Raw genomic sequence first — 23975 nt, 5'->3', positions numbered from 1 at the left:
TCCCGTAGATTTAGTTGTTGCTCTTTAATATCCTTCCTAGATTACATAATTCAGATGTGTATAACAATTCTCCATCTAGACTTAATATGTCATGATCATGGTCAGCCATTAGTACTCCATTTAATTTATAAAAAAATATCAAAGTATTTGGGAGAGAATAATAATCAAGTATAGGCCAAATCCTACTCTTTCTACTCATGTAAGTACTCCCACTGAAGACAATGAGACTATAAATTAAAGTAAAGCAAGCAGGACTTTGCCTTCTGTGTAATTTGTTCATTCAAACCAAGATACTAAAAACTCCTTTTTTGCTAATGAACAGCTCCCTTTTGCAAACCTGGTACACTTCCCGAGACATACATAAAATTATAATTAAGAGAATTCTAGCTTCGTGAAATTTGAAAAAGGAACATCAGCTAACTTCATGTTCAAATATTAAGGTGTTCCTTATGCATAGTGCTAAAAAAAAAAAAAAAAAACAGAAACAAAACAATTTCCTGGTGGAATTGTACCTGATTCAGGCACAATGCCAGCACCCTTGTTTATCTCACCACCCACACTACCGCAAGGCTGTGGCTGAAAGACGATGTCCCTATTGTAGAAATTATGATACAATTTTGACTATACTGACACTAACTGAACCATAATATTTTATACGATATAACTTACTGTACATTGTATCACTGTTGTTACCAATGCTTTTTTGAAAAAATACAGTTCTTATTTATTTAAAACACAATAACACATTGAAAAGTAAATTAAAAGTTCATATTTTAAGAGCTTTTTCAGAGAGTTTCTATCCTGGTACCTGTCTTTATCACTGTGAAAATGTTCCATATTCTGCAAGTATAAAGCTGTTAAAAGTCTTCTGCAAAAATTATTAAATAAAGTTTTTATGCAAGTGAACAGCTTTTATTCTGATAAGAGAGAAGGATACAATCTTATGTCATATTAAAATGACAGAAGAGCACTGGCAATTTTGCAGACACTTGGTCATAGCTGTTATGTAAAATTTCTGGTAAAAGAAATCCAGTTTACAATATTTCAGTATGAATGTGTATGATATCAGAAACTTAGAAAGTAACTAATTTTCTCATATTCCTTCATGAATTTTAGAAATGCTGGCATACATTTAAATTAAAAAAACAAGTCAAAGAATGTATGACTTCTTCCACTGCATGTCATCTACAAAACACTAGATGTTACAAACAGTTTTTGGAACCTCATAAAAGAATAATCATTGGTAAAGCAGCTACACTCTAAACAGTTAGTGGTAACAGAATTCCAGACATGATAATTGGATCAGTAAACATTTTTTCCCTTGCATATCTGCATTAGTATAGGACTTAGGGGTTGTGCTCCTCCTAGATGAAACTGACAGCAAGTTAGCAGTTCCAATATTAAGCAAAGTTTTTTGGCACCCTCTAGAGGTTTTACTCCCACCTTCTCTCTCAACTCCCACATTGAAATAACTCAAAGAGAGAGCTATTAAAATTGGCACAATTATCATTAAAAACAAAAAGTTTGAAAAGGATAAACTTTTTAAAATTCCTACTTGAAGTCATTTGTGTAATCACTCCAATATTATAAACTAGGACAGAAAGGGTCATCCTGGATTGGAGCATCTGAGATGAAAAAAAAAAACATTTATAAGTAAAATTCTATTTTCTGTTCCCTTAGATCCAACAGTTCTGACTGATCAGATGTGACAAGTAATCTTATCATATAAAAAAAGAAAACATAGGAAAACTAAACATTCACTACTGCTGAAAAATACAGGAACACAGGATTTTGCATACTGGATCAGATCATTAGTCCACTAAGTCCCGGCTCATGCCTGTGGCAGAAGCCTTTGTCTAACAAATCACTTTATTTACAGGAAGGATAAAGAAAGCCAATCAAGCAAAAAAGCAAACAATGCACCTAGCCTATTGTGCAATATTGTATACGGTCAAATAAATAAATAAAATCCATCTTCTTGACTTCTAGTGACAGCCAGGCTATCCTTTGAAATGTGAGATTCTATTACTTTTATCCTACCTTACATATTACATACATATGTTATTAGTAGTCAAAATTATACGGCATCACCTGCCAAGCCAAAGAAGTGTCCACATTATTTGAAATGTCCACATATTTGAAAAAGAGCACAAGAAAGCTTAAGTACCTGCCATTACAAAACTGCTTCCCCCTTTAACTTTCCCTCTCTGTCAGACTAAGTAGGATGCTAGGGCTCAAGTAGAATATTTGTTGAGATGGGAAGACACACCATTTCTCCACATCCTGACAGAAAATTTTAATTAGCTCCAAGATCAGAGTCCTGAAGGACTAGTAGACACTGCAATCATCTGCTATCCACTACCATTAATACACTGGACCAATATACTCCCTCCCTCCAAAACATTCATCCAAATCCTAACAATTCCCTAAAAGCCTAAAGCAAAAGACTATAAACACTGATAATGAAAGACACTCAGTTGTAACAAAGAATTCCTGAAAACCTATGTTGCACTTGTGATTGGACATCAGAAATGCTTCTTCTCTGACATACAACTGCTAAAGTTTTGATCAGCAGAATTCTTCCAGACTGTAAGCCATCTAGTTAACTCAAATTATCCCCAACCAACCAGACACCAAAATACATCCTGCTGCAAATAGCTGGCATCCTATATCATTAACAAGATCAACCACATGTAGTAAGGACTTGCAGTATCCAAGATATCACAACAGGAATAGAAGGCTGTGACCACTCAAACCCATTTCAGAATTTTCCCCAATTGTGTGAAAAGAAATTACAATGATTTGAGATGTGCATGCCACTATGTGCATGATTGACTACTGCACCAATGGCAGTTGAAAGCAAGTGAAGAACACCTGGATCCATTGCCGACAAAGATAGTCAATGCCTACTTCAGAGAGAGAAATCTAACGATACCCTAATGAAATATGCACTAGTCAGACTGATATTCAAGAATCCATCACTGAATATCATCAGTTGAAAACTATAGGAAATTAGATTCTGGTCAAGACCAGTTGGCTCAAACTGAACCCAAGTAAGAACATAACGATGCAAGTCAGAAAGGGGAAATGCTTCAAGGAGATGGCCACCGTCCATCAAAGGTATATAGTGCCCATTGTCAATGTGGCGTGAAGCCTCAGGGGCCTATTTGATTCCTCAATAAGCTTGGATGACCAGGTAGCAGCAGTTCCCATAAATACCTTTTTTTCACTTCCAGATTGCTAGGAAACGTTTTCTGTTCCTCCTGGGCAAGAACTTGGCCATGGTGATCCCTGTATTTGTCACCTCCAGGCTGGATTAGTGTAACTCAGTGTATCTGAAACTGCACTTAGACGAGAGGAAAGTGATCAGGAACAGTCAGCATGGATTCACCAAGGGCAAGTCATGCCTGACTAATCTAAATGCCTTCTATGATGAGATAACTGACTCTGTGGATGAAGAGAAAGCAGTGGACGTGTTGTTCCTTGACTTTAGCAAAGCTTTTGACACGGTCTCCCACAGTATTCTTGCCAGCAAGTTAAAGAAGTATGGGCTGGATGAATGGATTATAAGGTGGATAGAAAGTTGGCTAGATTGTCGGGCTCAACGGGTAGTGATCAATGGCTCCATGTCTAGTTGGCAGCCGGTATCAAGTGGAGTGCCCAAGGGTCGGTCCTGGGGCCGGTTTTGTTCAATATCTTCATAAATGATCTGGAGGATGGTGTGGATTGCACCCTCAGCAAGTTTGCAGATGACACTAAACTGGGAGGAGAGGTAGATACGCTGGAGGGTAGGGATAGGATACAGAGGGACCTACACAAATTGGAGAATTGGGCCAAAAGAAATCTGATGAGGTTCAACAAGGACCAAGTGCAGAGTCCTGCACTTAGGACGGAAGAATCCCATGCACCGCTACAGACTAGGGACCGAATGGCTCGGCAGCAGTTCTGCAGAAAAGGACCTAGGGGTTATAGTGGACGAGAAGCTGGATATGAGTCAACAGTGTGCCGTTGTTGCCAAGAAGGCCAATGGCATTTTGGGATGTATAAGTAGGGGCATTGCCAGGAGATCGAGGGACGTGATCATTCCCCTCTATTCCACACTGGTGAGGCCTCATCTGGAGTACTGTGTCCAGTTTTGGGCCCCACACTACAAGAAGGATGTGGAAAAATTGGAAAGAGTTCAGCAGAGGGCAACAAAAATGATTAAGGGACTGGAACACATGACTTATGAGGAGAGGCTGAGGAAACTGGGATTGTTTAGTCTGCAGAAGAGAAGAATGAGGGGGGATTTGATAGCTGCTTTCAACTACCTGAAAGGGGATTCCAAAGAGGATGGATCTAGACTGTTCTCAGTAGTAGCTGATGACAGAACAAGGAGTAATTGTCTCAAGTTGCAGTGGGGGAGGTTTAGGTTGGATGTTAGGAAAAACTTTTTCACTAGAAGGGTGGTGAAACACTGGAATGCGTTACCTAGGGAAGTGGTGGAATCTCCTTCCTTAGAAGTTTTTAAGGTCAGGCTTGACAAAGCCCTGGCTGGGATGATTTAATTGGGGATTGGTCCTGCTTTGAGTAGGAGGTTGGACTAGACAACCTCCTGAGGTCCCTTCCAACCCTGATATTCTATGATTCTATGAAACTGAATTTAAGACTGTGCACTGCATGCAGCTTCTCCATGGCTCAGGCAACTGTGAGCATGCTCAAAACCTCCTGTGGCTCCCAGTTAGCTTTTGTTTTGATGCCAGTGTCCTAATTTTCAAAGCAATTAATGGATCAAGCCCCAGATACCTCAAAGACTAAATTCCATAAGCTACCATGACAACTGCACTCCCTGGGACAGTGCAGAGCACAAAGCATGTGAGAGCTGGGGACAGGGCATTCTTGATCAATTGGATCTGGCTATGGAGCAAGCTTTCAGATGAGATCAGGCAAATCTAGTATCCGATTGTGATGGTTCTCAGGGTACTCGGGACAATAAAAGTCACCTTATAACCACCTGCCTCCAGCAAGAGGAAGGCTTGCTTGAGCTTAACTGGGTGTCAGCCCTTTTACACCGCTAGCTTGTTAGCTATCCAAGCACTCTCCTCCACAGTATGCCTTGCAGGTTAACAATAGGTGCACTCCAGTCCCTGATCCCCTTTGAAGCGTTCCCATTGTGTCTAGCCCCCTATTCACTGAATACTCACAGTAATACTAGGTCTGCTGTCCCCAAGGGACCAGTGTACACACCAGCTTGAATGATTTAACGCTCAATCATTTCCTTGTACAGTACCACAACACAGATATATTTATAGTGAAAACAAATATACATTTATCATCAAAGGGTCAAGATTCAAGACATAGTGAATAAGGATAATGAACACAACAGGGTTATGTATAAAAACAAAATCATAACATGTTTTCTAGAGACCAAACTAAACAGGCTAACCTTCTGTCTTAAAATAAGTCTCATCATCACTCCCATAACCACACTGCTCATCAATGATGGTGCCCCAACGACCAATCAACCAATTGTCTCCACCCCTGATGATTGCGTGTCAGTGTTTAAGTCTCAGCTAAGTCCATTCCTGTCCACTCTTTTATGTTGCCAATCCATCTCTTCTGTCTACCTCTTCTTCTCTTCCCCAGTACTGTCCCTTGGAGAATGGTCTTGGATAAGTCAAATGATCTTATTACATGGCCATACCACTTCAGCTTGTGCTTCTTTGCAGTCGTCAGGAGGTCTTCATATGACCCAGCGCATTGGGTGAGGATGTTGCAGACCTCTTCATTCGAAGTAGGAGATGGCCAGGATTTTATGGAAGTATCTCATCTCTACTATCTGTATGTTCTGTTCAAGTTCTGCCGTAAGGGTCCATGTCTCACACACATACAGAAAAATATAGATGATCAGTGCGTGCAGCAGTTTCAGTTTGGATTCCAGAGATATGTTCTTATTCCTCCAAATTGGCTTTAGCTTTGCCACTGCTGCTGTTGTTTGTGCAGTTCTTGCCAGAATTTCTACCTTGGATCCTTCATCAGTGATGTTGCCCCCAAAATCCTTGAATTGTTTAGAATCATAGAATATCAGGGTTGGAAGGGACCTCAGGAGGTCATCTAGTCCAACCCCCTGCTCAAAGCAGGGCCGATCCCCAATTAAATCATCCCAGCCAGGGCTTTGTCAAGCCTGATCTTAAAAACTTCTAAGGAAGGAGATTCCACCACCTCCCTAGGTAACGCATTCCAGTGTTTCACCACCCTCCTAATGAAAAAGTTTTTCCTAATATTCCTAATATTTCCTAATATTCCTAATATTTCCTAATAGTAATTGAGACAATTACTCCTTGTTCTGTCATCTGCTACCACTGAGAACAGTCTAGATCCATCCTCTTTGGAATCCCCTTTCAGGTAGTTGAAAGCAGCTATCAAATCCCCCCTCATTCTTCTCTTCCGCAGACTAAACAATCCCAGTTTCCTCAGCCTCTCCTCATAAGTCATGTGTTCCAGTCCCTTAATCATTTTTGTTGCCCTCTGCTGAACTCTTATCATTTATGAAGATATTGAACAAAACCGGCCCCAGGACCGACCCTTGGGGCACTCCACTTGATACCGGCTTCCAACTAGACATGGAGCCATTGATCACTACCCATTGAGCCCGACAATCTAGCCGGCTTTCTATCCACCTTATAGTCCATTCATCCAGCCCATACTTCTTTAACTTGCTGGCAAGAATACTGTGGGAGACAGTGTCAAAAGCTTTGCTAAAGTCAAGGAACAACATGTCCACTGCTTTCCCTTCATCCACAGAACCAGTTATCTCGTCATAGAAGGCAATTAGATTAGTCAGGCATGACTTGCCCTTGGTGAATCTATGCTGACTGTTCCTGATCACTTTCCTCTCCTCTAAGTGCTTCAGAATTGATTCCTTGAGGACCTGCTCCATGATTTTTCCAGGGACTCAGGTGAGGCTGACTGGCCTGTAGTTCCCAGGATCCTCCTTCTTCCATTTTTTAAAGATGGGCACTACATTAGCCTTTTTCCAGTCGTCCGGGACTTCCCCCGATCGCCATGAGTTTTCAAAGATAATGGCCAATGGCTCTGCAATCACATCCGTCAACTCCTTTAGCACTCTCGGATGCAACGCATCCGGCCCCATGGACTTGTGCACGTCCAGCTTTTCTAAATAGTCCCGAACCACTTCTTTCTCCACAGAGGGCTGGTCACCTCCTCCCCATGCTGTGCTGCCCAGTGCAGCAGTCTGGGAGCTGACCTTGTTCGTGAAGACAGAGGCAAAAAAAGCATTGAGTACATTAGCTTTTTCCACATCCTTGTCACCAGGTTGCCTCCCTCATTCAATAAGGGGCCCACACTTTCCTTGACTTTCTTCTTGTTGCTAACATACCTGAAGAAACCCTTCTTGTTACTCTTAACATCTCTTGCTAGCTGCAACTCCAGCTCTCTGTTTCACTGTCTCCAGCTATTGTCCACTGACAGTGATATGTGAACTGATCCTGTCACGTTTGTCTGTCATCAGCTTGGTTTTCTCTGCACTGATTTCCATGCCATATTTTGCTGAGGTTTCATCCAATCATTTCACAAGGTTGGCAAGTTCATCCTTCCTTCCTGCCAGTCTGTCAATGTCATCAGTGAACCAAAGAGTTGAGAGATTGTTCGCCCCGCAATTCTGACGGCGCATATGTGATCTTCTAGGGCATCCGTCATTATGAACTCCAAATAGATGTTGAACAGTATGGGTGAAAGAAGGCAGTGTTGCCTTACAATGCTTAATTGACATCCGGACAGACAGAGACAAGTGATTAAATATCCTTTGTCTGGCAGAAACCTGTTTGTCATCTCTGCCTTCATACAGACTCAAGGAATATATTTTCACTATACATATCACCTTATAGAGTATCTGTACATACATTCACAAAGATGTTAATGAGCAGTGTGACCTTGCTTTTAATTTAAAAGCTCACTATAGTCTTTGGTGAACCAGAATGCAGATACCATGATCAGGATATTCTTGTAAACCCCTTGCCAGTTGACAGTGAAGGGTTTATGCGTCACACTGACCATCTTTACGAAATTTTGCAAAAACTTCCTCTTTGAGAAAGCCTTTCCAACATAAGTAATGCTCACAATATGAATACCCTTTCTAACCTCAAATTCCTATCAATTCCCTTTCTCCAAAAAGCCCATACCAAGCAGATATTTTACTTTTTTCAAAAAGGGAAAAGAGCCAGAGACTCCATGACCTGTCAGTCCACTATGACTTCACTATTGCTATTCACTATATGAGGAAAGTGCTTAGATAATGCGGTGATAAGTAACAGAATAAAATCTTAAAATGGAGAAGATAAACCATTGCCCTTGTGTGCAATCTTTTCTTTTCAAATAAGCATCTTTAGAGAGTTGTTACAAACCAGTTCCCGCAGCACAAACCAGTTTTTCTCAAATGTCTTAGAATTCTCCCACTCAGGCTTCAAAACTGAATATTGCATGGAAAAGTCAATAGTACCATTGAAGGTGAATACCCTTACAGCCACAAACAGGGGACAACCATCCAGGTTAATAGCTCTGGACCTATCAGCTGCCTGTAAGACTGTTAACCACAACGTATTGCCTGCCTACTTAGAGGACCTGGCCAAGGCTGATAGAGTAATTACAGGATGGCTTTATTCATTCCTTTCTAATAGATTTTAGAGGATACTGATTAGCAACTGGACTTCCTCTCTGTGACTGAAAGCTGAAGATCCCCCAAAGTATCCACCTGGTGCCCCCTACTATTAAATATGTCAGACCAGTAGGAGATATATCATAAGATGGTATGGGATCAATCATTACCACTGTGGTGATGAGGCACAGCTCTCGCTCTCTCACCAGGAGCAGACAGTGCCATACTCTAGCAAAAGCAGTGTCAGAAAGAAAAAAGTTCCTGGGTGAAAACACAAGTAATGAAGCCTAGGACAAAGCTCATGAGAGCAGGAGATAAAGTGATCAGAGTCAAGGTGCTCAACTATGGAACAATCTCCTGTAAAAGATAAGACTCAGACAAAGCCTATCCATCTTCAGAGCACACTGCAAAATCCATCTTTCTGCCATAGCTTTCCCATCACAGGAAAAGAAAGCAACTACTAACACTTATACGCCCACACACAAAATTAAGTCGGCAGAGCCTCATAGTACTTGGAAATGGCAATAGAAGCAAAGTCCATTATGATGTCATCTTTGAGCAATGCTATGCCAATCTAAATTAATGTATTTAGCACTTCAACACTATAGTGAAAGCTTCATTAATACTTAAAGTGCAGTTGGCTCCAGCTCAAGGTATAGTTGGTGTGAAAAGGGAAACTCTTGGAGGAACTTACAGAAAACATGATTTATCCCAATGCTGTGGATATCTGCCCACTAATCATCATATAGTGCATGCTCTTGGAGTCTTACTAAATTGATTCGTACTACTAGACTCCCAAGTGTGGTTTATAAATTTTCATTGTGGTGAGACTTCTAAAACCCTAGAGTGTGCAGCATTGAAACACAAAAGGAAGATAAACTGAACTCTAGTCAATAAACTAGGTGAATAATGGATAAAGCCCACCTTCCCATTTGATTTTGACAAATTATCTTTGCCGGGGGGAGGGGAGGAGAAAGTGAGAGGTATCCCATATTCATGGACTGCTCTCCAGATACCAACAAAGTTACATTTTCTTGGAATTATTGCTCTGCTCCCAGGAGATCTACAACGCACTTTTGGTTTTCTTAAATTGGGTCAAAAAAGAGACAAAGCAAAGAACTAGTTTTAGCCTGTTTTTTGTTCCATGCAGACTGAAAGGTAGAGAATCTTAGTTCTGAGAAATGTCCCAATCCTCCCCTGCGATGTGGAGACTGCTTAAAAATAATGAAAGTAAAAAGACAATCTGGCAGGAACAGAACAAAATGTAACTCCTGCCAGAGGCAAGTCAGGATTAGAACCTCCAGAGGGTGCCATTAATTTTCTCTCATCATTGATGCTAACTGTCAGTCACTGATGATTTTAACATGATCCTAGATCAGTGGATCAGAAAGTAAAGTCAGAGAGAAATGTTTACTGAGATTCTGTCAGCTTCATCATAATTTCACAATAGAGGTAACTTTTCTATCCCAAGGGCAGTATTTTACACTGCTATACATTGAAAAACAGACACCAACTTATTTTACTGTATTTTTTTCTATTTTTAATCAAGTTGTGCACACATTTTACCTGAAGAATTCTAAAAATGGGGTTCTAATGCTGCATTACCCATTTTATGTGGTTTTTTGAGCACAGGTTATGTGATCATGTCCAATAAGCCATTGCCTTCTTTTGTGAAAAGAAAAATATCTACGGTTACAAATTCTACTTCTATTGACTCTAATAGGAGCTTTGCCATTGATTTCAATGGGGGCAGGACTGGGACTGCAATTTCACTCTATCTGGAAGAAAAGGGGAGACAAATATAATTTATATTTACATATAGTGGTTTGAGGCTCTAAGAAAACTTGTCAGAAGAATTTATTTTGAACCAGCTATGTACTTATGAACAGTATAGAAATGAGAAATATGGACATACAATTGTAGAAAGCAAGAAGAAAAGATTTGGAGGAGATCTCAGATCTTTTATATAAGGTTTCACTTTATTTCCCTGTTCCAAAACAAACTTGGAAAGGCTGCATGATCAAGTGGCTAGGGTACTGGCTGGGATTCTGGAGACATGAATTCTATTCCCAGCTTTGCCACTAACCTGTGGCATGACCTTAGACCAGTCATTACACCTCCTTGTGCCTGTTTTCCCTCCCAACCTTGTCTACTTAGCTTTGTGATCTCTTCAGGATAAAAACATTTCTACATATATATCTGACGGGTTGGGTCAAAAAACCCACTTGGGACTGCCACCTGATGTGCTGGGACTACCTGTCAGTCCGTTTTCCCTGCCAGCTTGGGACTTCAGCACCTTGCCTGGTTGTGCCAGACATGCTAGCCTGCTAAAAACACAGACTCAGATCTGAACCACACCTCCCAAAAGCTGCAGGCTTAACTGAAATCAGCTTAAGAAGTGCTCCGATCTCCAACACCCAGATACCCAGTTCCCAATGGGATCCAACCCCCAAATAAATCTATTTTACTCTGTATAAAGCTTATACAGTGAAAACTCATAAATTGTTCACCCTCTATAACACTGATAGAGAGATATGCACAGCTGTTTGCTCCCCCAGGAATTAATTACTTGCTCTGGGTTGTGGATGGAAAAGTGCTTTTATTAAATATAAAAATAGGATTTAAGAGGTTCCAAGTAATAACAGACGGAACAAAGTAAACTACCAAGCAAAATAAAACAAAAACACCCAAGTCTAAACCTAATACAGTAGGAAACTAAATGCAGGTAAATCTCACCCTCAGAGAGGTTCCAATAAGCTTCTTTTACAGACTAGACTTCCTCCTAGTCCAGCAATCACTCACACCCCTGTAGTTACTGTCCTTTGTTCCAGTTTCTTTCAGGCATCTCTTTGGGGTGGACAGGCTATCTCTTGAGCCAGCTGAAGACAAAATGGAGGGGGTTCCAGGAGCTTATATAGTCTCTCTCTTGTGGGTGGAAACCCCTCTCTCTCGCAGTGTAGAATCACAGCTACAAGATGAAGTTTTGGAGTCATGTGGGCAAGTCACATGTCCATGCACGACTCAGTTCTCTACAGGCTGATGCCATTGCCCATATGTTAATGCTCCAATGAAAGCTCAGATGTGGACTGGTGTCTATCAAGGTCCATTGTTAGCCAAGTACTTCCAATTACCTGAATAACCCCTTCACACTATGTTGACCAAATCTGCCTTAGGTGCTTTCTACAGCAAACACTTTAAATACAAGCATAGAGCCAACACTCATAACTCCAGATGTAAAAACAATACATGCATATAAATAGGAGGAATACATGCAGTAGAACATGACCTTTGCAAAGTTATGTTACAGAGCATATCTAGCATAAAACATATTCCAGTTATGTCATATTTACGCTCATAAGCAAATTTCTATAAAGCATTATGGGGTGCAATGTCACAATATATACAATCTTTATTGTAATAAACTTTTAAATGCAGTTTCATCCACAAAGAACATTGAAAAAGTTATTTAAAAAACCCACTAAAATGTTTCGAAGAGATTTTCTCATTAAAATGTTTTGCTTTACTTCAAAACCCAGCTCCCACAGAACTTCAGCTACATGAGAATCTCAGGTTTCATTTAAAAAATAAATTACTAACCCTCATAGTTGCAGAGAAAAAACTTGAACATGTACCCCAATATACCTTAGACACTCAGAAATCAGGCAACAAAGACAAAAATATTATTTCTTTGTAAAAATCTCATTATTTTTAAGCGAGTCTCATGATATTTTGGAGCCTGACAATGTTTGAATGTGTGAAGTTCAGCACTGGAGACCTTACAGCAGCACAGCTGTACCGATGCAGCTGTGCTACTGTAAGATCTCTCATGTAGCCACTCTATGTTTACGGGAGAGAGCTCTCCCATCAACTTAAACAAACCACCTCCAATGAGTGGCAGTAGCTATGTTGGTAGGAGAAGCTCTTCCACTGACATAGTGCTGTGCATACCACCACTTATGCTACCGAAACTTGTCGCTCGGGGGGGGGTGGTGGTGGTGGTGGTTGTTTTTTCACACCCCTGAGTGACATACATTTTGCCAAAATAAGTGGTAGTGTAGATATGACCAAAGACAGTATGGCAAAATGGAAACAGCTGGTATATCAGATATCGGTGATGGTTAAAGGCAGAATGCCATCATAGATGGGCCAGTGATCTGATCCAGTGTAGCAAAACCTATATTCCTAAATGGAAACTACCTTCTGTGTTCTCATACTGCTCCTCCTGCCTCATTAATTCAATTACATCATAATCAAGTGTCTGCCACATCAAAATTATTTTCATACAAAGAATTGTACAAAAAAGACAGTATTTTTGAATTACTAAGTAGTGAATCACACAGGAATAGCAAAATAAATAAAAACTAAATAATGTTCATGACTGAAGGACTACTTGGGAAGTATGAGCCTCCCATTAAAATCAGTTGGAGTTTTGCTACCGATTTCAATGAGAGCAAGACCAGACTCAATATTGAGAAGAAATGTAATAACTATACATTCTGTGCCATAGATTTCCACGTTATTATAAGGACTATGTAATATACTGTAATATGCAGATGAACAATTTTAGCTTCTGGCGCCCATTAACATCCATCCACAAGTACAATGAATGTCATAATTCCAAAATGTTGTATATAAATTTGATGTGTTTTTTTCCATACAAGCTCTGAAAAGATATGGTCACTTTTTTTCTTTGAGGAGGCATATGTGACAAAAAGAATGTGGCAAGAGATGTTAAAAAAAAAAGGAACCTGGAAATATACCTTAGATCTTTGAGATTCAGTTATCAATAAAATTTGTAGAGGTTTGATATAAATATTATAAACATCTTGAAAGTGAAAATGCTTCTGTCAACCTATTTGTTCACATCAGAACAAAAATGCCATAGAACTGATTAAAACATTTGACATCTTACTATATACAGACAGATTTGGGACCAGCTATTGAAATTCTCTCTCAGGCAAAAACCTCCATTGCTTCAGTGGCAGGTTTTCCTGATTAAGCAGTGTTCGACAGAACCCTAGGTTTTATATCAACATATTTGTAACCTCAGTTTTTGCTTTGGAAAACAGAAAACTTCATCAGATTAAGTTGACTAAGTTCCAAGGCAAAGGGAATAAAACAAATCATGGAGTAGTCAGTCTGGACTATAAACAGTACAAGAACAAACATTTTTTTGCACGTTACAATACAAGACCTTAGTAACCTTATATGATTCCTAATAGAATAGGGTGTTTTGTTTTGTTTTTTTTAAAGGTATGAGTTTAGAAACATACATTGTCAAGACATGTTTTTTAATTGGGACACTATTCAACATAAATCAGGAAGTTAAATGATTGAATTAGTATCCTTCTATGCCATTTACAACACTGCAACTGCCTACTCCCCACTCCAATGCCTCTTGTTCTGGTTTGCCATTTACAGCATCACAGTGTTCCATGGCTCTACTTTGGATAGCAATTATAAAGCAGTGATTGTAAAGCAGAGGATGTTCTGCTGTGTCTCTGGCTCCTTGACAAACTCTCTGGAAGTTCTATTGACAGCTTTGGAGTTGCCTGTCACATTGTTAGACCAGTGGTAGTCTGTTTGAGTGTTCCTGTCAACAGAGACATGTTCTAAGATTCCCTTTTAGGTCTGGAAAATTCATACACATTCCTGCACAAATCACTCCTTAAATGTTTGTGCAAGCACTAAACAGGTTAGTATCTACATGCCCATATTATACCTGTTCCCCAATAATGTCAATTTATGGATGTCATAAATATAAAGGGAAGGGTAAACCCCTTTAAAATCCCTCCTGGCCAGAGGAAAAATCCTCTCACCTGTAAAGGGTTAAGAAGCTAAAGGTAACCTCGCTGGCACCTGACCAAAATGACCAATGAGGAGACAAGATACTTTCAAAAGCTGGGAGGAGGGAGAGAAACAAAGGGTCTGGCTGTCTGTATGCTGCTTTTGCTGCAGATAGACCAGGAATGGAGTCTTAGAACTTTAGTAAGTAATCTAGCTAGGTATGTGTTAGATTATGATTTCTTTAAATGGCTGAGAAAAGAACTGTACTGAATAGAATGACTATTCCTGTCTGTGTACCTTTTCGTAACTTAAGGTTTTGCCTAGAGGGATTCTCTATGTTTTGAATCTAATTACCCTGTAAGGTATCTACCATCCTGATTTTACAGAGGGGATTTCTTTACTTCTATTAAAAATCTTCTTGTAAGAAAACTGAATGCTTTTTCATTGTCCTCAGATCCAAGGGTTTGGGTCTGTGGTCACCTATGCAAATTGGTGAGGATTTTTACCAAACCTTTCCCAGGAAGTGGGGTGCAAGGTTGGGAGGATTTTGGGGGGAAAGACGTGTCCAAACTACGTTTCCCAGTAAACCCAGTTAGGGTTTGGTGGTGGCAGTGGAGATCCAGGAACAAAGGATAAAATTAATTTGTACCTTGGGGAAGTTTTAACCTAAGCTTGTGAAAGTAAGCTTAGGAGGTTTTCATGCAGGTCCCCACATCTGTACCCTAGAGTTCAGAGTGGGGGAGGAACCTTGACAATGGACCATACAGTTATAGTTTTTAGGTGATTAAAGAGCTAAGTCACATCTTCTCTGCCAAATACAACCTCACATATCCTAGCTTGTGAACAAATACTTTAAAAAAGCACACACAGAGAAAAATATTAATGACATGTATGGCATAGCACATACTTGTTTAACAAATCTATTTAATTTCTTCCAGGTTCTTCTGGCATCCATTGTTTTATTTAACAGAGTATTTGTTTTGGGGAAATGTAAAAGAATTATAAACAGAAGCTAAATTTGACTTCTTTATTTCAAAAGGTATTTTAGTGGCCAGCTAATTATAGATAAGTGTTGCAGTCCAGTAAGGGAAGTAATACAAGGGACAATTGGACAAGATAATCTGGAGGAAACAAAACCCCTCCGCCCATTTATTTAACCTCCCTTGAACCCTACATGTCCTCTGAACTAGCGGTATGGTGAGAAACTTGTAGAAGCTGGTTGCAGCTTCTCTATTTCTGCAGGTGACTCTCCCACTGTAGGGGGATCCCGACAGGAGACAAAATGGGTGATTTCCCTTTGTAGTACAAAACAGGCAGAAAATATGACCTTGTACATACATGTTATTGAACTGTTGAAAATGGAAGTCAGATGCAAATTATGGTGCATCTGTTTTGCATAACACTACCATGACATTAGTTTTAGGTATGTCTCATTATCGTAACTAACATTTTACCATTATTTCAGGTATGTGAGCTTGATGAGTATAATATGTAAGAACAGGAGAAAAAACAAAAACATTTTTGCTTTTCTTTCATCACTGAAGGCTTGGATTGGGCCAGAACACAGCAATAGGGTGTCCTAGCATATCTCTGAAGTTGCTAACTTGTTCTCCAGATAAATCTCAGCTTTCTTTCTTTTAATTTTAAAAAACAACTACCACCACTTCCCCCACCCCAATTACAAAGGAGAAAACATGAAGGAGCCTAGTATAGTCCGGGAGCATATTCAAGTTATACTGAAGGACAAGGTTAAGAGGCCCAGAGAGTACACAATTGTAATGTGAGTGTGTAATCTACTATGACCAGTGTCGCATTCTGATAAACTCCACCCATGTGAGTTATTTTGTGGGCAGACCTTAGAAGATTACCACCACCACCTCCCTCAATTTAATGTTGTTGTCATTTAGCAAGTGCCTATTAATAGAGGGCTTTCCCTGACCCCCAGAACATACTGTATTCAGGTAGACAGTGTCTACATACTATGGCAAGTAGCATCTATAAATACTTAAGTTAAATACATATATACATACATTGAAAGATACAGTCCAAACTCAAGGTATGAGATGGAACTCAACTGAGCACACCCAGAAAACTTCCCAACAGCAACAGTCACAGTGTCAATGCACTCAAAGATTTAGATGGCTTCCCTACAACCAGTTAGCCTGGAACATCTCAGAGATTTAAGATGTTTGAGCATTCTGAGATTAGTTAAAACTTGTGAAGCATTTTGACTAATGTTAAGTGCTAAATATTACTATATGAGGAAGTATATGCTTCATCTCACCAGAAAGATATATTGTTAAAAACCATGTACAGTCCCTTATTTTATAAAGCTGTGCAAAATCCTGGTAAGCTGAGCTGAATCCATGTCACAAGATATTCTGAAAGTAAGTTGTCTTTTATTCTATACAAACCAAGAGAAGGTAAGCTTTCAGTCTGGGTAGTAAAAGTCAGATTCTATATTAAAATATTATTTACATATAAACTAGAAAGATTAAATACTAAATATTCAGCATGCACTCTAACCAAGAATTCACAAATCTCTCTAAACAGCATCGACGAGACCTCAGAGAATAGCAAATAGTCACCATGCTTAAGCAGAAAAAACAGAGCTGAGAAGCACAGTTAATGTGAGCTTAGGTTTCTGTGACCATATTTCATTTAAAAGTATGCACAGAGACTGGGCAGAGAAGGTAAATGAGCAAACCTCAATCTGTTTTGCCAGTAAGGGAGAGAAGCTGGCGCATAGGTACAGTTTTATAACTGCATTGGTAATGGGTAAGTCTGGCCATTCTGCCTTTGACTCTTCAAAAAGTGAAGTTGTTGCTGCCCAGAGCCAAAGAACACAGACTAGAGACCAGGAGAGTATACCTGCTCCTTTTGAAACAGAAAGAGGAGCATTATTTGTCTTTTGGAAGTTCACTGTAACAGTGACCATGCAGAATTAGCATCTGTAGCCATCCAGATAGTGCAGAGTGAGAGGTTAATGGACTTCTGTAACTTGAGCAGAAATGTACGCCTTCAAACTGTATTAGACAAAATTTAATACTACAAACAGTTATGTTAAACACGTATTTCCATGAATGTTTTAAACATATGTTAAAGACTTATATTTAACAGACGCATACATTAAATGCATGTTAAAATCATTTTATGGACTCTGTTTACTGTATGCCTCTGTTAAACATTAAATATTTCTTTGTATCATGATTATTTGTGTTTCAATCTGCAGCTAAAAAAACCCCAATCTTTGATTTTTAACATTCGTTGACTTGACCTGTGTGGTTCAAATTAATATCTATCTGCCCATCTTTCTTTGAAGAGATTACAGTTACAGCCCATCAAGATCCTTGAGTGCATTGTACAATGCTGTACCTTGCTCTTATAAAGACAAAGAAGAGGTGCATGAAATCCAGGATATGTAAAACAAACTATCAGGAACTTCTGAGCACATCAGGAAAGGACCTTCTCAAACATGTGTACATGGTGACATGACCTCTAAAGTCTTAAAAGTACAGCCAGTTTTATCTGTAATATGTGGAGAATGGGCCAATGAATAGGATACTATGCATTAAAAAACAACAGAGTGTTTACATAGAAGAAGGCATTAGAAAGCCTAAGGCGCAATTCATCTAGTTCAGGCCTCATGAAGATGAATTAAGAAAAATATTCCCCCCATAGTGAGCCAAATATCATCCTCCTGATTCAGGTAGAAAGCTGAAAAAAGTTGGGGAAATGGATTCCGCAGCCTAGGTAGCAATATTGCCAACACCAAGTGTTCAAAATGCTGCACAATCTACCATGAGCTTGGTTTAAAAACCATGAGACTCTAAAGAGTAATAAATTGGGACAGGGGTTATTTGCTTTCTGGATTTTGAGCCTCTGGGATAATATGAAGGTGGTGTCATGTTTTCAAGCTTTTGTCCAAAACCAGCATTAGAAGCTTTTGTTTTTAAAAGCAGAAGCTGAAATAAGCACATGACTCAAGTAGCTAGAGTTTTAAGAGGAACACCAAGCGTGGTAAAAATCATGATAATATTGCACAAGTTGAAAAAGGTAAAGAACCCTGGTTAAATTGTTTGCCACAATGTAAACATTAAACATTTCATAACAAGAGAAGTTTACACATTTGGTTTATTAGATGCATTCTTCAGCGTACTCAGTCACACAAATACTTTAAAAAACTTACTGCACGGAAGGGCAATTTGTCACACACTGTCCCTCTTATGAGGTATGAAGGACCCTAGACACAGCAGAGCCTATTGATTCTGCTATGCTTGGGTGAGAAGGGTGAGGTTTGGGGAGCCCATACAGAGGTCCCACAGGCCTGTGGACTAGAGCACTTGGAGACCCACTCTGCTTTCCTAGAGGATTTCAGAAGGGTCAGTGGATTTGTAACTATCTGGCAGTACTCCCTTCTTTTGAGGCAAGAATCCTTAGGAGATACTGCAGCCTCAGCCTATAGAAGTGCCTTTGGAAAATTATTTGCCCTAAAAGGAACATATCCATAAACAATTGATTCCTTCAGTATTTTTAGTATACCAAATACTTTTGATAACATGTTGAGAATGTTAAGGTGGCAAAGTCAAGCATATAAAAAATCAGGCAGTACCAAAATGTTAAGATTGTGCATAAATCTTAACATTTCCTCTTGTACATGTTGCACTATAATAAAGTTTTAGCTATGCAGCCATACATTACTATTTCCACAGGACCCCTACTTCTTTTCAGGGCTCCGTTGAATCTAAGGCTGTAGAAAAGAAACAATATTTTATTACTTGAGAAATAGTGTATCATAATTTGCAAAAACAAACAAACAATAAAAAATAAACAGCTCTCTAAACAATTTGAAAACAAGGAAATTTCAACTTCTGGTGACAAACGACTAAGCATAAAATGTGTCCTATATCCTATCTCAGCTCTTCCCCCAAACAAACTATAGACTTGTTTTAAATAGTATCTTTATTCTTTTTTGTGTCTCAAACAATATATTTTAAGTTCTGACTGTCATATAAGCAAAAATAAATAAAGTATTGCTGCAGTACAATTCACCCAAAATAAAAGATGTATTACAGAAGGATTCATATGTCTCCATGTCATCAGCTTCATATTACTTTATTCCAACTATAAAACATACATTTGACTTTTAGTTACTACCTAATACCTGAATTAAACTCTCATATCCACAGAGTGCCTCAAAATTTTATTAGGGACCTAACAAGAGGCTTAGATGTATCTTATGACCCATTGATATCTTTTTCATGCCCCCCAAAACCCCAGAGGTTTTAACAGTAGCTTCTCATCCATATTTTGATAGAATATCTCCTCAAACGGTATGACCAAAAAGAAGATATAGCACGATCCTTAATTTAATCATATTCTACCACCTTTCATGGGTACTTGTGGATTTTGACTGAATCTCAAATTCATAAGACACAGCTGGATTTTATAGGAGAATGAGTATGAATTTGTGTGTTCTGTGTTTGAACACCTGCATCACTGAGAATCCTAATTCCCATTGACTTTCAATCAGATTTAGGTTCCTAAATCACTTAGGGACATATGTTCATAGCTATTTAGATGCGTAAAAATGTAGCTAAGCACTTCTGAAAATGCTACTAGGTGCCTTACTCCCATTGAAATCAATTAAAATTAGGCACCTAATCTGGATAATTGCTTTTGAAAATGCCACTAGGCTCCAGATCCCCAAAGATAACCCCCACTGAAATCAATGGAAATTTAGGTGTGTAAACACCTTTGAGGATCTGTGCCTTGAAGCCTATCTGCATCTTTACGTGCCTAAATTTCTGAGAAACTGATCAGATTTACCCATTATTCTCTTCCTCAAAACCCCACATGGTTCTCTTTTCCCCTTCAGAATCCAGTTCAAGCACCTCAATCTCTCCTTTAAGGACCTACACACTTCCACCTCTACATTACCTAAGGTCATATTCCCTCCTGTAACTTCTCTTGGATGCCAGCATCCTGTCTCCATCCTCCCACTGTTAGCTCCATGCAATTTTTCATGCCAAATACTACACGTTACTGCCCTCTTCCCACGTGCCAAGCAAACAAACAGGTAAGCAAAGAACCAAATCAGGGCAAAAGTAAGGGTTAGTCTAAAACATGACCAGATTTGATCTAGCCAGCCAAATGATCTGCAAAAAGGAGATGCCAATATCCATGTTCTGGGGGAGAAGGGAGTACAGCAGAGTATTGTGGACTGGAAGGTGAACTTCAGCCTTTAGGACAACACACAATTATTAAAATGTTATACCTACACAGTCAATGTGTCAAAAAGGCAGAATTTTGTGGATGGGGATATGACTATATTATCTAAGCAATATCTGCTTATAAACCTTTCTATCATAGTTTATAAAAACCGATGAAAATACCAGATAATTAATGTAAAGACATTTAAATTTTTTTTAAACAAATGTGGATTTGTTTCGAGTTTAAGAACCTACTGCTACACAGTGATTTAGACTGCTGAACATTTCAGACAAGAATCACCAATATATGGATACTAAACACCTGAAGGCAGAGTTTCATTTTTCATGGACTTTGCATCCCATTTTCAGAACATTGCATATTGAAATGGAAATTGCACATATGGACAGGCAAATCTAAACTCAATGGCCCATTATATGAATGTCAAATTTGCTACATAGGTGGAATAATTATAACATTTATAGAGTATACACATTTTGTTTTCAATTTCTGTTTTTCTTAAAAATAGCTAGTTTCCCAAATTTTACAAATACTCTATTTGAAGAACATTTTCAGTGACATCATTTATCCTGTAGGTTAAATATCTGGAGCTCTGACTTGCATTTGATGCATACTCCATATCCTAACTCCCAAAATTCCCATTGGATGTTGTGTGTGCACACAGGATCTTACCAGTTGTTAGGCTCAGTAAGTGTTACGATGTGTGACTAAACTTTCGATGACAGTTTCAACAAGGTAATGGAAAGTAAGTAACTGGTATTATTGCTCAAATATTTTAGGAAGTGGTCAGTAAATTTAATTAAGAGAAAGAGACTTTATAAAAGATGTGTAACCAAATCAATTGTTCTAAGCCTTTATGCTGTTTAGCTGGAGTTTTCAAAGGAGCCTAAGGGGGTCAGTGCCCACGTCCCACTGAATTTCAATGGGTACCTAACTCTTTTAAGCTCCTTTGAAAATCTCAGTCTTAAAAAGGATATATTCTAATGCTATATAATGAAACAAACATATAATGGACTACTTGAAACACAAATTAATACAAGTTGTCGTTGCATCTATCACTAAACAAAATATTATAATTCTTATAATATAATAAAGAATGGATGCTTCTTCTCAGCAGCTTTGATGATCTCAACAAGACGTTTCTCTTTGGCCACAAGTAAATTGCTATAACTTGGATCTTTTGGAGGAGGAAAAGAAGAGATATGAATTTGAAAGTAGAAGAGGCTTTCCATTGAGGGCCTTCTCCCTTTCAGAAAGAAGCCACATGCTGATTTGCTCTTGAGAGCCCTGGAGTGGTTGAACCATCAGCAGCTTGTGATACTATCAGAGCCGGGTAGGGAGGGGAAGAAATATGCACCCTTCTTCTGCCAAATGTTTGGGAAGGTGAAAAGAAACCAATAGGTTATTATATGGTAAATTTATGCTGGTTATTGAAATTATAAACATCGATGTTTATAAATAAGTATTACATATATGGGTCATGTTATACCAAAAAAAAAAAAAAAGACACTAGAAGAATGCTCTTCTTCATAGTATTACAAAAACTAAGTGTAAGAACTTCCAAATTCCATATATTTTTCATTATGAAAAGATAATTTTTCAGAAACTACAGACTGCTCTGATAAATATCCCATGAACAAAGGGGATAGGATGATACAAGCTTTTCCATGTTCTGTTTGTGCTCAAATTACTGTTATGACCATAGCTGGGTTCCCTAAACAAAAACAGGCAGATCATTATTCATTAGGATGGACTGTCAGTGAATTTGCCAGAAACTGTTTATCTATGACATAGTTAATACTTTATATTAATATAAAAGCCATTATGTTGGCACTCAGACATATTTCAAAGTAGCAACTAGTATAATCAACTAGCCATTTATACTCAAATTTATTTTTTTACATATAGCCATGTTTATGTGGTTATCCAATCATATCAAAATAAATACAATATTGTGTTGAGAATTAGACTTCAAAAACTTAAAACTTCTCCACTGCTCTAGTGATCATTCTCGTCAATCTGCTTTCAATCCATTTATGCTCCATTCATACCACCAGATAAGTGGTTCTCATAGAAATGAACGAAGAGATTTCAAAACTCTATGTATATTGTGGAGTGCCTTTCAGATTTTTGAATGACATATCTGTGGGACTAAGTGAAAGTTTTCCTGGGTCTTGTAGTATAAGAGCAGGACAGAGAGACTCCTAACCACTAGCCCCAAAAAGAAGAGACCTGAATTGATTTAGGGGATATGGGACTCAAGATTGCCCCATTCAGAAGAACCGTGATTTTAGAAGTGAGTAGCATAAAGAATAGACATACACATAAGTCGCATTCTCCCTCCTGTGAAGACAACACTTCAGTAAAGAAGTAAGTTGGTGATGGAAGGATGTAGTGGCCTTCTTGGAAGCTCCTCCATCACCAAACAAGATTGAACTTTCCTTAGTTGCCCACACGCCACCCCGCAAAAAAGTGGGTTTTGGTAGGAGGAATGAGTTTTGCAAAGGGGATGGGAGCTCTTATTTTAAATAAAATGGTGCATTTAAGAACCGTCCTATAATTCTGCTAAAAATCAAATCTGTATTACTATATTAAGAAGTAATGCACATTCAATAGGTATCATGATTAAATCAAAGTTTTTATGTAGTATAATTTGTTATTTTGTAATAAGTCTATTAGGCAAGCAGTTCACTGGCAAAGTAACTGTCCCAAACTTGTCAATTTTGGAAGACCTTATTTAGAAATCCAGACAATATATACATTTTGCAATATTCTGTGACAGAAATATAAAGCATTTAGTGAGCAGATACTATGTTATAAATTATGTTATTAATTCAGATGTAATCATCTTAAGAAGAGGAAACAGAAAAATCAGAACCCATGTTTTCTGAAATATGTAGAAACTCAACAAAAAATTGTCCCCGGACTACAGATTTTTAGCAGCATTTGCCGCTATCACTATTGAAATATACATACTTAAAATCCCAATAACGCTAACCTGAAATTTCTGTAACGGATATGCTGTAAAAATCATATTACGATGAACCATGAAGCAGAAAGGGTATATGAAATTTAGTGCAAAATTGAACACTCATGAGCTCTGCTAAATGTATTATCTGCTTCATTTACATGTCAATATACAGCCCTATTTTAATTTTTTTTCAACCCCTTAAAATAAACTGTTCCATGTCCCTATTAGTACTAAACAAAATATCCTTAAATTAGTTTTACACATGTATCTTAAGAAATAAACAAGCCACCTCTGCTGTTTAATAGCATCAAGTTAATTGCTGTGATTTGGGGC

General features: G+C 38.5%; 1 protein-coding gene across 3 annotated transcripts in view; it reads right to left on the bottom strand.

Annotated features, from left to right (window-relative positions):
* The window catches only part of CTNND2 (catenin delta 2), a 1187410-nt gene that overhangs the window by 1160574 nt on the left and 2861 nt on the right, over positions 1 to 23975 (bottom strand). Inside the window, exon 2 of one of the 3 annotated variants that reach the window (XM_073332333.1) lies at positions 19137 to 19190. The exons of the other annotated variants lie outside the window; for them this stretch is intronic. The gene's annotated coding sequence lies outside the window, so the exon portion shown is untranslated. The remainder of the gene's footprint in view (positions 1 to 19136; positions 19191 to 23975) is intronic. 3 annotated transcript variants of the gene reach the window in all.

Source organism: Lepidochelys kempii, chromosome 2 (genome assembly GCF_965140265.1).
Source record: "Lepidochelys kempii isolate rLepKem1 chromosome 2, rLepKem1.hap2, whole genome shotgun sequence".
NCBI classification, from domain to species: Eukaryota; Metazoa; Chordata; order Testudines; family Cheloniidae; genus Lepidochelys; species Lepidochelys kempii.
This window is presented reverse-complemented; position numbering and strand designations above follow the sequence as displayed.